Source organism: Notamacropus eugenii, chromosome 5 (genome assembly GCF_028372415.1).
Source record: "Notamacropus eugenii isolate mMacEug1 chromosome 5, mMacEug1.pri_v2, whole genome shotgun sequence".
NCBI classification, from domain to species: Eukaryota; Metazoa; Chordata; class Mammalia; order Diprotodontia; family Macropodidae; genus Notamacropus; species Notamacropus eugenii.
In genome coordinates this window covers 306,136,373-306,152,977 of record NC_092876.1, presented here as the reverse complement: position 1 = coordinate 306,152,977, position 16,605 = coordinate 306,136,373, and the positions used below count along the sequence as shown (strand labels likewise).

General features: G+C 35.1%; 1 pseudogene; it reads right to left on the bottom strand.

Moving 5' to 3' along the window:
• Positions 1 to 395: 395 nt before the first annotated feature.
• Positions 396 to 16,605, bottom strand: part of LOC140507895 (F-box/WD repeat-containing protein 2 pseudogene) — a 78,470-nt pseudogene continuing 62,260 nt past the window's right edge.

Sequence of the window (16,605 nt, the reverse complement as noted above, 5' to 3'; positions counted from 1 at the left end):
CTCCAGGTACTTGGTACTTGGTCTTTCTGACCGCTCACAGTATTTTTTCTTTGACCTGAAACATCTAGAATTTGACTATGATGTTACTGGGACTTTTAATTTGGAAGTTTCTTTTAATGTAACTTAGTAATGTCTTTATACTTTTTAGACCCCAAATTTGTACTTTTATAATGACAAGCATAGCTAAGCACCAATGAGTTTCATTTGTGTAGACTGTTAGCATGCTGCTTTGCAATATGTGAATAAAATATTCTCTTCCCCTCCCATATTTCTCCGTATCTGGGAAAAATAATGATTATTCATTTCATGATGATACCATTAGGTATGAACTGTGGTTTGTGAAAAATTGGCTCCCACAGAAGCCACATTACAACTGGCAGCCTCAGCACCCAAAGTCATATTTTTAGCTGTTGCCCAGATACACGTTTTTGTTCATCAGACTTCATAGCAGCACAAGTGTGGGTATGGATGCCATATATGCACTGTCCTTTATTCATATCCTAGAGCTTTGTGGAGCAGTCATTTAACCGTCTGGAGAGAAGTCTTTCTTTGTGGTAAAGTACATTTACTCCAGCACTATATTCAACTAAGGTCTCATTGGCTTCTTAGTCTTTCAATGCTTCATTCTCAAAATTATCTTCAAATAAACTTTCTTTCAATATAATGCATCAAAAATAGAGTCATCAATCTGCCCACTTGAGTTTTTACAGTCCAAGTGCCACACCTTTGTAGAGACACTTGGAACCTTATTCCACAGCTCAAGATTAGGTAGCGTAACATCTGAGGATTGAGGCATTTTAATAAATAAAAACTGAATTTCAGGGAAGAAGTTTGAGGAAGTCTCACTTGATCAGAGTGTCTTGATTATTAGAGAGATTCCTGACCTACATTGCTCCATTTAGACTAATCAGGAGATCCATACTTTTATTTTTCTGCAAGTCTGTCATGGAAAGAAATATAATAGAAATGTTATCAAGCCATGTCTTAAATTTAAAAAAAAATCTTTTCTCTCCACAATGTTATGTAAAATACACCTAAGGGAGCACTCTGGGACCAGTGGACTGAAGAAGGACACACACAACCTGGGCACCCAGAGTCAAGATATCTGAGCCTCTTCAGCAGCCATGGTGTCTGTGGTTGCTTCTTGAGCTCTACAGGCTCAGAAGGGTTGTGTCTTTATATCTTTGCCTTTCCATTTTGTTCTCTGGTTCTAAGGGGTCTGGATAGTTTTCTTGAAAGATTTCTTGAAATGTGATATCTAAAACATTTTTTTTTTGTCATGGTGTTCATATAGTCCAATGATTCTAAATTTTTTCTCCTTTCTCTATTTTCCAGATCAATTGTCTTTGCTATGAGATTTTCTTCCATTTTCTCCACTCTTTTAACTTTATTTTAATATTTCTTGTTGTTTCATGGAGTCATTGGTTTTTGTTTGGCCCATTCTAATTGACAAGAACTTCGTTGCTTGGGCAAGGGTTTGTACCTCTTATGTCATGCTGTTAATATCTTTTCTAATTCTTTCTTATATACCTCCCACTTTTTCCTTCCAGCAGATTGTTATTGATTAAAAAAAAAAAAAACACCACAACAGTCTTTTAAAGCTAATTGTCTAATGCTTGCTTCTTACCTTTCAATAATTGTAGTTTAATTTGTTCTTAAGCTTTTTTTTTTTTTTTGAGACCTGGCATGTAGATTTTTTTGAATCATACCTGTCTTCTTTGTGTCTTGGGTTTGCCTCTCACCACAATAGCTTTCTTTGGTGGGATTCCCCCTCTTCCCTCTCCCCTTTCTCTTTCTCTTTTGTAGATTGTTCCAGGCTTCTTCCTGACTTTGGATATTTTGTTAGGGTCAGACTCTTTGTGTTTTGGAAGGGAAAGTCTTGACTGGTTCTCTTAGTGCTTTCCTATGGTATTCAGTGCTGTATTATTCCAGGATCTGCTAGACAGCTCAGTTTGGGGTCTTGGAAACTTTCCTCCTTATATCCTCAGTGCTTAGTACAGTAATTGGCACAGAGTAAGTGCTTAAGAAATGCTTGACTATTATTAGAGCTATGGAAAAGTGGCTTTATACATATTAAGAAGTAATATGACTTATTTTCAGCCATGGATTTGGTATCAAGAAACTAAACCTCTTCAGTTAGCTATATTACCCCAAGAAATTTATGGTTTATTTGGGTCCAACTTTATTGATATTTAAGATTGAAATAGTGATCCATGAGAATTTTTGCCATGAGAATCAAATGATACAAGGAAAAAGGAAAGATCTTTGAAAGGGATAGAGAACTGCACCAATACAGTAAATCACTTTCAAATGTTAACATCTTCTCCCACAAGAAGTGATCACTGAATTTAGGGAAAGAGACATTCTTCCAATAACCACTGACAAACAGAAAAAAAAAATAATGATCACAAGGAGCTAATAAGCTATTTAATTTCATTTATATTTTTAGGGAAAGACACATAAAATGCTAATTTTTACCTGAATTATGAATGGAATAGAAAATATAAAACATCATTTAATAAACACATTTAAATTCTACATTCTGCTAACTAAAATAAGTATTATCCAAAAATGACACTCTTTTCATATTTTTCCAATTAATGGGCAGTATATATTGTGTTTCTGGTTCCTTACTACAACAAGTGAAAAAATGGTACAAAAATATTGTTATATGTATGAACTCTCTCTGTCCTTGACCTCTTTGGACTGCCTAATGGTAGTATCACTGAACAAATAGTATTATAACTTAATGACTTCTTGAATAATATCTTGAATTATTTTAAAGCAAGACTTAATATATACACTTTTCCTCCAAGTGTGAGTTAGTGTACCTCTTCTTCCATGCTTCTCTATCTGTTATATTCTCCAAATTGTCAAGGATTTTCAAAAGATGAAGATAGCAAGTTATTGGAGGGGTTATAGAGTACATTCTCAGAAGTGGCTAATGTATTCAGTGTTGTTTTGGACTATCAATATTTCTTTTTAGAGGCAGTATGACTTAATGGTCTCAGGACAATTTGAATTATACTATACGTACTGATGATGGACCCTGGTCAAGTAATTAAACCTTTTAGCACTCCAGGAAACTTTACAGCTCTCCAAGTTGCAGAAAATGGGCTGAATTGCACTGATAGAGGGAGTTTTCTAACTGAAAATTCCCTATGTGAATGAAAACATAGTTTCAGTGCCTTTCCTGACACTTGTTAGAAGGGAGAGTTTCTACTCATTAGAAAGAAAGGGAAAGTAGGTTAGCGAGTATTGATAGATTATGGATAAGGAAAAAGCATCAATAAGATACTTTTAAAGGTAGAATAGAAGAAAACCAAAAAAAAAGTATTTGATATCACAAAGAAATTTTATTATCTTGCTATATATATATAAACACACATGTATATCTATATATAAATATATATGCATATATATGTATATATGTGTGTGTGTAACTTAGAAACAAATTAAAAGAAGTTTAATATTTTAGACAATCTTCTGGGTCTTCCTTTGCATATTGAAAAGTTTGTTTGATGATAATTAAGTTTAATAAAATACAAAATTTTAAAAAGACAAAAAGAAAAAAGGATATTATACTTTTACAAAGATGATGTTACTGATGTGCTTTTATTTCTATTTTTCTTATATTTGGGCCATCCTTACTCTTTGTCATTTCTTCTTGCAACAAAAGTTCATATTAGTAGTACGTGCTATGTAGTAAGTAGCATTCTTGACTACTGAGTCAGACAGAATTAGGGTATATAATCTGTGACTGCTGGAGAGAGAAAAAAAGTTAAAAACAAAGAATGGAGAGAAAAAGATTGATTTGAAAATATAGGAAGCTGGAGAGAGCGAAACTGACAGAGAGAGGGGGAGGAGAGAGACAGCGAGAGAGAGGGAGGGAGGAAGAGAGAGAGAGAGAGACAGAGAGAGAAAGAGAGAGAGAGAGAGAGAGAGAGAGAGAGATACAGAGACAGAGAGAGATACAGAGACAGAGAGACAGAGAGAGAGAGAGATACAGAGACAGAGAGAGATACAGAGACAGAGAGACAGAGAGAGAGAGGGAGAGAGAGACAGAGACAGAGACAGAGAGACAGAGAGAGAGAGGAAGAGACAGAGAGAGAGAGAGAGAGAGAGAGAGAGAGAGAGAGAGAGAGAGAGAGAGAGAGAGAGAGAGGGAGAGAGGTAGAAGAAAAATATAGACAGAAACAAAGACTTAGACAAAGCCAGGGGTAGACAACACATTCAGTGAGCATAGTGGACAGAGGGGAAAAAGTTGGAAAGCTAACCTCTATTTGTTTCACCGAATTGTTCAGTGGGATTTTCTGCTTTGGAATGTTTCCATTTCTTAACACTGCCCTTTGAAGTTGAGTTGACTGGATTAACCATTACTCCTAGCTCTTTTAATTGCTTTTCACCTGTAGCCTTTAGAATCTTTACTTTGACCAAAATTGCAGCAGTAGCAGCAGGAGACCAGAAGTGAAATAAATGACTGCTTTAGTGAAAGAGCCAGAGTGATTCTACTTGCTTCAACCATCAGAAAATGAAATGGAAAATGCTTATTAAATAATATTTATATTTCCTGGTCTTAATTTATAATTCAGTCAAACAGTCTCTTATGTGTCTCTCTGTTTTGTTTTGTTTTTCAAAGAATTTTTTTTTTAAGAATTCAGTTCATTGGGATTCTATCCCAAAGAGATCATAAAAATGGGAAAGGGTCCCACACGAACAAAGATATTTATAGCAGTTCTCTTTGTGGTGGGCAAAAACTGGAAATCAAGGGGATGCCCATCAATTGGGGAATGACTGAACAAGTTGTGGTATATGAATGCAATGAAATACTATTGTGCTATGAGAAACAATGAACAGGAAGATTTTAGGGAAGCCTGGAAAGACTTATATGAACTGAGTGAACTTATATGCTGAGTGAAAGGAGCAGAACCAGGAGAACTTTGTACAGAGCAACAAAGGAATTTTTCTGGTAGACTTAGTACTTCATTGAAATGCATAGACTTAAAAAATTTCCAATGGTCTCTTGAGGCAAAACACCTTCCACATCCCAAGAAAGAACTATAGAATTAGATCACAGATAGAAACAGACCATTTTCTTTTGTAATATGTTTTGTTTTGTTTTATGGTTTCTCTGATTCATTTTAATTCTTCTATGCAACATACTTTTAATAGGAATGTATGTGTAGAACCTATATGAGATTGTACGCTGTCTCAGGGAGGGTGTGGGGAAGGAGGGGGGAATGAAGGGGAGAAAGTGAAAAAAAATCTAAGATATTTGGAAATGATTGTCAAACACTGAAAGCAAATAAAATAATTCTATTTAAAAAAAGAAAAAAGGGAATTCAGTTGATTGCTTTTTACATACCTATGGTCCTTAATTGAGTTTTTCCCTCTGTTGGTTAGTAGACCTTGATAGAATGCCCCTGTCCCCATAGTCAGAGATCACTTTTGTGGGAAAATGTGAACACTGGAAATGACCTCCTTTGGAAGGCACTCAGATTTTTTTGGGGGGGATGGATTTCTGTGCTTGGGAAGGGAGCTTTCTTTTATTCTTTTCTCTCTTTTTTCAAGTGTGTATTTTCTCAAACCTTTCCCCAACTAAGTTTGACAAGCTGTAATTTCAAGGAGATTTTTTTTCTTCTTGATCACTTGATTTTTACAGGTAATGGTTGTATCATTGCAACAGAATAAAACACTTTTGAAGCAAAAATGAAATCTGTACAGACTTCTCTTTGAACAGTCCGCCTGATATTTTGTTCTAATTCTGAGGCACTATAATTGTCTTAAAGATCAGAATTTCATTGAATTTCCATGAATCAGAATGCTGCAAATTCATTATTGGTGTCTGTAGGGAAAGTTGAGAGTAGGGATAAATGAAATCCAAGGATAATCCTTAAACCACATTTTAATGATTCCTTTCAGTTTCTTCCTCCAATAAACCTTCTGCCCAAGATCCCAAGTCAGGGAAGGCTTGATTGGCTGGAACTTTACCTTCTCTCTCTGCCCTTCCTCACCAACTGTCTTTGCTTGGAAAGGTTTCAGAGTGCAATGGCAAAAGGTAGTTGATGAGGGCATAGAAGGGGAAGCAAGGAGCCTAAATAATCCATAGAATGTATCATCAGCTGCTGTATAAGGATGAATTGATTATACATATAAGCCCTAGCAAGGCTATCAAGTTGCATCATTATCATCACCAAGCATTTATTGAATGCCCAATTCAGTATGCTCAAGATGATGTCCTAGGCACTGAGGGGAAAAACAAGTACAGTATATAACCCAGCTCTCAAGGGCCTTATGCCTTAGTGGAGATAGAGGCTGCACACTCACACTCACACACACACACACACACACACACACACACACACACATACATAACTAACAACACAAGGCAGTGAACACTGAATGCCAAATGAATGGTACAGATAGTAAATGCTACAGATATGGGAGTTGAAAACAATCATTAAGATGAGGTTGAGGGATTATCCATGTATTTAATTTATCCCTGCTCTCCCTCTCTGCCTACAGGCATGAATAAATGAGTTGCTGTTTTGACTTATGGAAATTCAAGGAAATTCTGAACATTAAGACAAGTCTATCTGTTCCTAATAACTACTGAGAGGGAAGTGGCGAATTTCAAGTCAGAAGGCCTGTTTTTCAATTCCAGCTCTACCACTCATGTAAGGAATTTTAAGCAAATCACTTAACCTCTTTGGGCCTCAGTTTACTAATAGTTCTGGGTATCTGATTGTTTTGAACTGATGGGGGCTGCTAGGGGTTGAATAACAAAAGGTGAGTGTCCAGAGTTCTGATGATGAGGCACACTACCTGCCTCCTGACAGAGAGGTGATGGACTCAGGGTAAAGAATGAGATATCTATATTTGGGAGATACAGCCAATGTAGAAATTTATTTTGCTTGACTATACATATTTGTTGTGAGAGCTTTTGTTTTTTTCTTTTATTTCAGTAGGAGGGAGAGAAAGAAATGCTTACTGATTAAAAAAATATTTTAAAAATGAAACCAAGATCTTTCAAGACAGGAAAAAAGGCATAAATAAAACTACACACATATTATATATATATGTGTATATATACATATACACAAACATCCAATTTTAAATCATAGATTCACATTTCACATATGCATATCACAGGCATATGTATATTTTTGCATCATATTTGTATAAATTCCACATGTATGTATGCATATGTACATATTTAAATTTTAGTTGACAAGGTGGTTTGGAAAAGAAACCTAGAAACCTATATATATACATATATATATAAAGGTATCAATAAAACATGCACACAAACCTATTTAACTTTATAGTAAAGGAGGTATGCATATACATACATACATATACACACACACACACATGTTTTATTTACAGATTTTTCTTTTTTCTATTTATGGAATGACTCTCCCTGCTGCCAATTTGCCATCACCCAGTGTTTTTTGGTAAAGAAAATAAATTTTAAAAACCCAGTACAATAACTATACCTGATAGCCTGTGGTTCCTCAGCTTTCCAAGGAAGAGAGCTATGCAAATCTCATTAATCTGCAATTATTGTTCTTTACATTTACAGAGTGATCAGCTTTATTTTAGTGTTTCCATCTTTTTTTGTTACTCCAGTCATCCTCTGTATACATGGAGCTATCTGTCTATCCATTTATTTTGTCTTATTTATTTTGTTTTATTCTACTGGATGAACTACCAGGATAAAAGTCCCCAGTTGCCAGCAGAATCATGTCAGAGCAAGAGTTCACTTGAAATGTCTCAGGGTTTGTGAGTGGCCCTGCTGGAGCTGTCCCTGTCTGTCTGAAACCTTACTGATCTTACCTTGTTTGACATTGGATCCTACTCTGTTCTGATTGTCTGTAGCAGTGAGAATTCATGCCTATCTGACCTCAGATTCAGGCTAGTGCTATTACATTATAATGACATAGAACAACTTGAATGGCCACTTAGAGAATAAAAACAAGTGCCCCAAAGGTTTGGAATTGGCATTAAGTACTATAGTAACCAGGAATGCAAGGGATTATAGTTACTCTCAAAGGATTAACAAGAGATCGCCTATGCTGTGAAATAAGTACTTGGAACAAAGACAGATGTGCTACATCTTTTTTGTTTTTCTGGTTGAATAAGTCAAGAAAGAAAACCTATCTCATTTGATGTCATTCCAAGTGGAAAGATCCAGATAACCTCAGCATGATAAGAAAGAATTCAGAAAAAACAATGATAGTCTCAACTGGAAAAGCCAAGTCTTCTTTAATTTTTAGTGAGTTCTTTCAGTGTTCTCTAAAATGAACTCTAGAGACAGCAAACAGATTGCAATTTGACGAATTAAGGCAGAGACTGCATGCTTATCAAAGTTTCAGGTAATAAAAGGCTGTGAGGAATTGCTTACATGTGAAATGAATCTTGATCCAAATGATATTAAAAATCTAGGGCCAAATCTAATAAGATACACACGCTCACACACACACACACATACACTATACACCCACCCACCTAAGCATATATTTATATAGACATACACATTCATATATAGTTATATGCACATTTTGTATCTCTGTCTGTCTGTCTCCCTGCCTGCCTACCTGTCTGCCTGCCTGTGTGTCTGTCTATCTATCTATCTAGGACTTGTGATTTCACTGGTGCAAGAAGTTCCTTTACCAATGCAGCTTCTCTGAAACTTGATTTCCTAGAAATTGCCTAGGGACACTGAGTGGTTAAGTAGCTTGTCTAGGATTACAAAACAAGTATACATCACAGCAGAGTTTTGAATCCAAGACTTGTTTGCCGTTTCTTTTTTAATTTACTATTTTCAGTTCCAAATTCTCTCGATCCATTCACCCTTCCCCCACTCTTTGAAAAGGCAATAACCATTATTCTTATGAAGTCATAAAAAACATGATTCTGCAATAGCCATGTTCTGAAAAAAGCATGAGAAATTAAGGATAACATATTTTAATCTTCACTCTAAGTCCAACAGTTCTTTATCTGAAGGTCGATCACATTTTACATCATGAATCCTTTGGAATCACCTTAGATCATTGTATTAATTAGAATAGCTAAGTATTTCGCAATTGATTATCTTTACAATATTGCTATTACTTTGTATGGAAATATCCTTCACATGACCTTACATATAGAAATGAAATCAAAGTGATTTCTCTCTTAAAGGCAGGGGAAGGGAATCGGTGCTAGAGGAAAGAAAATAATTTGGAACTCATATTCTTAGAAAAATGATTCTTAAAAGTTTTTTTTTTACATGTAATTGGGAAATATCTAACAAAATAAATAAAAATGATTTTAAAAAATACTGAGTTCATACCACAATACATGAGACCTTTGGATTTATCAAACACTAAGTTACTCTGCTCATTTGATTCTATAATACAGGTCTTCTTGACTCCAAGACAAATTGCCCTTTCCATTATGCTACACTGCTTCCCAAGATGGAATTTAGTAGGCATCAAGATAAAAGCCTAATCATGGGTTTAAAAATGAACTTCAAAAATACAAGATGGAGAAGCATGTCTGGATAGTGTCACTAAATAAACATTTTCCCCTAGTGCTTTTTATGTTCTGGGCATTATGTGCTAAATTCTGGGGATACAAAGAAAAATAAGAGAAAATTTCATTAAAAAAAATCTGGATGGGTTGATGCCTCACAGCTTAAACTGGATCAACAGTGTGACAAGGGAGACAAAAAAACCTGTATGTCATCTAAGACTCTACTAAGGGTCTAAAACAAAGACACTAATAACTTCGTTGTGTCCTGTCTTGATCAGGTCACACAAGGACATTTGCATTCAGTTTGAAGAACCACATTTCAGGTGTTCATTTATAATCTGGAGAGCACCCAGAGCTCAATGACCAAAAAAGTATCTCAGGATTATACCATAGCAGATTGATTGAAGGAACTGGGAATGTTTAGCCTTGAAAAGACATGGCTTAGGTAGGTAATGATAGCTGTTTTGAATGTTTTAGTTTCTCTCACATGAAAGAGGAATTAAATTTGTGCTGATTGACTTCAGAAGCAGAATGAAGAGCAAGGGGTACATTTTCTTTTCTTTTCTTTCTCTTCCTTCCTTCCTTTCTTTTTTCCTTTCCCCTTCCTTCCTTCCTTCCTTCCTTCCTTCCTTCCTTCCTTCCTTCCTTCCTTCCTTCCTTCCTTCCTTCCTTTCTTTCCAGTGTTCTACAATCACTACCATACAACATAGATTTTTTTCTTTCACTACATCCCCCTCCTTCCCCCCCTCCCTCTCTCCCCTACCTCCCCAAGAAGGCATACAATTTTATATAAGTTCTACAAATGCATTTTTATTAAATACATTTTCACCATAGTCATGTTGTGTAGAAGAATTAAAATGAATGAGAGAAATCATATAACAAATCAAAATAAAATACAAAAGAAAATGATCTGCTACATTCTGCAATTGAATTCCATAATTCTTTGTTTGGATGTGGAAGGCATTTTGCCTTAAAAGACCATTGGAAATTTTTTAAGTCCTTACATTACAATGAAGTTCTAAGTCCACCAGAAAAAATCCTCACACACTATGGTTGTTTATGTGTATAAAGTTCTCCTGGTTCTGCTCCTTTCACACAGCATCAGGTCATATAAGTCTTTTCAGACCTCTCTGAAGTCTTCTTGTTCATCGTTTCTTGTAGCACAATAGTATTCCATTACATTCATATACCATAATTTTTATTCAGCCCTTCTCCAGTTGATGGGCATCCCCTTGATTTCTAGTTTTTGGCCACCACAAAGAGTGCAACTATAAATATTTTTGTACATGTGGGACCCTTTCAATGGGTACATTTTCAGACCATCTTTATGTCAGGGAAAACTTATCCTAGTAATCTGGCCCATCTAAAAGTGAAATGGGCTACCTTGAGATTGAGGGAGTGGGATTTCCTCATTAGAAGTCTTCTAGCAAAGGCAGGATTACTCTTAGTTGGCTATGTTACAGAGTGGATGCTTGCACAAGTGGATTTAATGGCCTGTAAGAATACTTACAACTGAGATTTTGTGATTAAAGAGTTTATTTTTAAACACTTACTGTGTACAAGGCACTGTGCTAGATTCTGAGTATATAAAAGCAGAATTGACATGGTTATTATTCTCAAGGACATTGCAGTTGAAAAAAGCGGAAAAATAAGCACATATGTAACTAGGCATGTGATAAGTATAATATCTAGATCATGTCTTTTAAGGATTTTAAGAAGATAGCAACAGCTTTCATGTGGGGAAGAGGTCACAAGAAAGATAAGGAAATAGGCACTTATATAGTACCTGCTATGTGCTAGATATTATGCTAATTGCTTTATAAATATATTAAAACCCCTGAAAGATAGATGCCATTACTCTCCCCATTTTACAGTTGAAAAAACTGAGGCAAACAGATGTTAAATGACTTGTTCTGGGGCACACAGTGTCTGAGTCTAGATTTGAACTTATCTTCACAACTCTAGACTCAGCTTACTATCTTTTGCACCATCTAGCTGCCTCAAGGATGAGATGTCCAGAGCTGAAGGGAACCTCATAAGACATTGAGTCCCAGAGAAGTTAAGTTGTTAAGTATTAAGTATTTTTCCCAGGGTCATCCAACTAGTAAGCAACACAATCAGCACTGGAATCAGGTCCTCTGGCTCCAGAGCCGATGTTCTTTCCAAAGTGAAACCTAAGTTAGATTTAATGATAAATGCAAGATTTCTGGAATGGAAGTAGTATATAGAATTACACAAACAATGGCCTAAAGATGTGAGATGGCAAGGTAAAATTAAGACATTATGTATAAAATATGAAAGATATGTGCAAAGGGGTAGTATGAAGTAAGATCAGAAAGTCAAGTGGAAGCCAGATTATGAAACTTTGTGAATATAAGGATAAAAAATTTATTTTTATTTCATAGTCAATGAAGAGCAACTGAAGTTTTTGAGTAAATAATATGATTGGGTATTAAATCCATTATGTGGATTATTGTATTAGAGATAGATTCAAGGTCTAGGAGGTTGGAGGTTGAAAGAACAGTTAGGATGGTAACAATATGATTAAAATAAATGAGGTCTTGAACTAAAGTAGTTTCAGAGGAACTAGAAAGAAGATTGTCTGATAATTGAATTGATAGGACCTGACAACAGATTTGATTTATATGGTGAGGGAGAGGGCAGAATCAAAGATCACTGGGGTTTTTGGCTTGGCTGTGACTGCATAAAGGATGGTATTATCAAGAGTAGCAGAGAAATTAGGGGAAAAAAGAGAGCTTGGATGTGCTGAATTTGAGGTGCTAGGTAGGGTGATGATATCAGGATAAAAACATTCATTCAGTTGAAAATGTGGTACTAGAGGTTATAGCTCTGGCATAGAAAATGATGATGTATGTAGGTGGTAGCAGTGACCAGATCCAAAGTGGGGTTGTCCCTGACCCCTGATGCTCTCTTGGAAATCTAATAACCAGAAATTAGTGCAACAAAGAGAAAAATAGAAGTGACATCAAGTACAGAAAATGTCTCTTCATTCTATCCCAAATGACATTTTAAAAAAGAAAGGAAGAAGGGAAGGAAGGAAGGAGGAAAGAAAGACAGAGAGAAAGAAAGAGAATCATTTGTTAAGGGTATGCTGGGAAATGTTTAACAACTGACTCTCTGGGAAAATTGTACACATGATATGCTTTTAATTGCAACCTGCATTATTAATATTTTTTCTGTCATTTTAAAGGCTACAAATTAACAAAAGAATAAATCCAGTCCTCATTTTGTAGCATTTTTCCATTTCCAACGTATAAATGCTCACACTAAAAATTTAAGAATCATTTGTCTCAAGTTGGTATGAGCTAGTTCCTGCAAGCCACTGATTCTTTGACTCAGGAAAAGGGTAATCAATTTCTCATTGTCAAGATCATAAGAAATTGTTCTGCCAGTCTTATTTATCTATGCATGATTTCCCAGGACTTAGGATCTCCACAAAGACAAAATAAGACCAGCAGAATGTACACAAATAAAATGATACACTAAAAATACAAGAATCCTAGACATTGGTGGGAGTATCCAAGAGTAGCACTGAGTTGGAATTAGAAACAAAAGAAGAATTTGATAAGAGACATGAATTACTGAGGCACACAGGAATATTCTCCTGAAATTTCGTAATTGTTAGTTATGCATCATGGCTACATCAAAAGGCAAATTAGATGAGAATAGAAAGTTAGCTCTGTATTTATTCCTAGGTTCTATCATGACCTGTCTTCTCTTTCACTTGTGACTTTTTTTGCATCTATGACTTCAATCATCACCTCTCTGCTAACTACCAAAGCTGTCTGTCTATCTTTCTATCATCTATCTATCTATCTATCTATCTCTCTCTCTCTCTCTCTCTCTCTGTCTGTCTGTCTGTCCATCTGTCCATCTGTCCATCTGTCTGTCTGTCTGTCTCTAGCTACCTAGCTATTGTCTATCCAATTTATCACCTTAACCCTGCCCTGAGCATAATCTCAAATCAACAGCCTGTTGGATATGTTGAACTGAATTTTATTTATTAGTATCTTGAACTCTGAGTGTGTGTGTATTTGAGTGTGCATGTATATCTATATACATACTATGTATATGTATATGTATGTGTATGTGTATGTATATATATATATATATATATATATATATATATATATACTCACTGTCTTTCCTCCTAAATCAGGGATTCTTAACCATTTTGTCATCCTTTAGCAGTCTGGTGAAGCATATGGACTCCTCGCAATTATGTATTTAATGACTAAAATTGAACATGTAGTTTTATAAAAGTAATGAATTATATTAGCTATGGTTATTGTTAAGGGTATTATGGGAAGATGATGGAGTAAGTCAGACTTTTCCAGGTTCTCCAGATTTCCTCCACAAAAAGACAGAAAATCACCACGAAATCAAGATAACACAGCAAAAATAAAGGAGCAAAGCAATTGTCCTCCTAGGACATCTTGGGAGGACCTCAGGGAAGACTCCAGGGGCTGAGGTTTGGCCTGAATGAAGTGTAAACACTTCTAGACCAGACCGACTCCACTGAAGCAACAAATAGTGGACCCAGAGGGCAGCAGACTAAACTTCACAAAATTTCACCTCAGGAACTTTCATCTCATGAACTTTTAACTCATCAGCTTTCATCTAAAGAATAGAAGGTGCTGAGTGAGGGAAGATTGAAAGATCACCTGCTGTTTCTTGAAGTCAGGCCTGGTAGTGCTGACTAGATATGCTACCTGGCTGTGACTGTGGATGAAGAGGAGTGATCGCAAGCCAGTGAGAGTCTAATGTGCAGTGCTGTAGAGAGTAAGAACATTTTTGAGACAGCATGACTGTGGTTTAGGGGGAAAAGAGAGAAGTCTCAGAGTTTGAACCTCTTGACAGAATTCAGAAACAATATTGAGAAGGACTTGAGGCCTAGCACAACATTACCCACAACTTGTGATTAAAAGTTGATATTGATAATATTAAGTTGCTAAAAATAAAATACAAATTAAAAAAATGAATAAACAAAGGAAAAAGAACCAGCCATCGATAGCTAATTTGGTGTAAAAGAAGATCTGGGTTTATATTCGGAGGAAGACAGTGAGGTAAGAAAAAGCCATTCCTACACTAAAAGTAATGTCAAATTGTCACAAGCCCCTAAAGAAATCTTTGAAGAGCTTTAAAAAGGGATTCAAAGATCAAATATGAGAGAATGAGTAAAAACTGGAAAAAAAGTTAAAAGCAATTCAAGAAAATTATGAAACGATAGTTAACCAATTGGAAAAAGAGATATTACATCTTAAGGAGGAAAATAACACCTCAAAAACTAGGTTTGGGCAAGTGGAGTGAATGACATAAGATACCTAGATATGATAAAACTAGAAAAAATAGAAGAGAATCTGAAACATTTCATTAAAAACAAACTCACCTAGAGAATGGATGGAGAAGAAAACATAGGAATTGTTGGACTACCTGAAAGTTATGAAAAAAACAATATTAAAATATTATTAACATTACAATTGGGGAATGATTTGCATTTATATTTATTTGAGTACATATACATTTATGTGTGTGTGTGTGTGTATGAGTGTACACTTCATTGTCCATGATACCTTTTATCAAAATGTACTATATCTCTTTTATTACCTATTTTAGCTATATCTTTGAGCTCATATTTCAAAAATTATTAAGGAAAACTGCGTTGAAGTTCTAGAAAAAGAAAAGATTAAGTAGAAACAACCCACTGATCACCACCTGAAAGAGACCCTAGGAAGAAAACTTACAGGAATTTTATAGTCAAGTTTCAAAATTCCAAGATTAAAGAAAAAATATTGCAAGCAACAAGAAAAAAATATTGCAGAAAGCAATCAGGATTTCAGAAGAACTAGCAGCTTTTATACTAAAAGACCGTAGATCTTGGAACATTATATTTCAAAGAGCAGCAGAGTGGGGATTGCATACAAGAGCTTATCCAGAAAAGCTGAGTATTAATCCTGAATGAGAAAGAAAAGGATTCTTGATGAACTGAAAGACTTTAAGGTATTTGTAACCATAAAACCAGAACTCAGAGGAAAATTCAATAAAAATGATCTGGAAGAAATACAAGGAAATCATCAAAGACAAGTCATAAGGTAATGACTAATACTGAAATGTTTACTTAAGATGTATGAAAATATTATTAGTAATTATTAGTTCTTATTATTCATAATAACATTCTTAAAACTTTTATCATTGCTAAGATAGTTTGAAAGAAAGGTTCGATCTGTATTGTATATGATGAGAATATTCTAAAAACCAAAATTGGGTAGGAAAAGGATAAAAGTAGAAATTACCTAAAAAACAGGGTATGAAAGGAAGACCTAATACAGAAGAAGAAGAATTGGAAACTTACTGTCATCTTTGTTGAAGACCAAATAACATATATATCTGAAGAGGTTTAGAAGTCTCCTGAAATTCAAAAGAAGTGAGAAAACTGGGGAATATGATGAGGTAATGACTTTTAGAAGATATTGATCAAGATTAGGAGGAAGGGGTAAATAGATAAGGGGGAGACATAGAGAGAGGGTAAAATAAGAAATAGGATGAGAAGGGGAGAAGATTAAGTAATAAGGACAGGGTAAAAAGAGAGGCTGAGAATGCAAACAGTGAATAAAAACAAGGCAGAGGGAAATTCACAAATAGCAATTATAACTTTGAATGTGAATGGGATGAACTCGCTCTTAAAATGGAGATACAGCAGAATGGATTAAAAATCAGTATCCAACAATATGTTATTTACAAGAAACATTTAAAAATGAGAGATAAACAGTTAAAGTGAAGGGTTGGGATAGAATGTATTATGTTTGAACTGATGAAAAAAGGTAAGGGAAGCAAGTATGATCCCAGACAAAGATATAGCTAAAATAGATAGAATAAAAGAGATAGAGCATATTTTGATAAAAGGTACCATGTACGATAAAGTGTATGCACACATATGTAAATATAATATTCAAATATATAAGAATATAAGTCTTTCCCCAATATATGAACATTCCCAACGAAGAAATTGAAACAGTGTATAGTCACATAAAATGCTTTAAATCATGATTGATTAGAGAAATACAG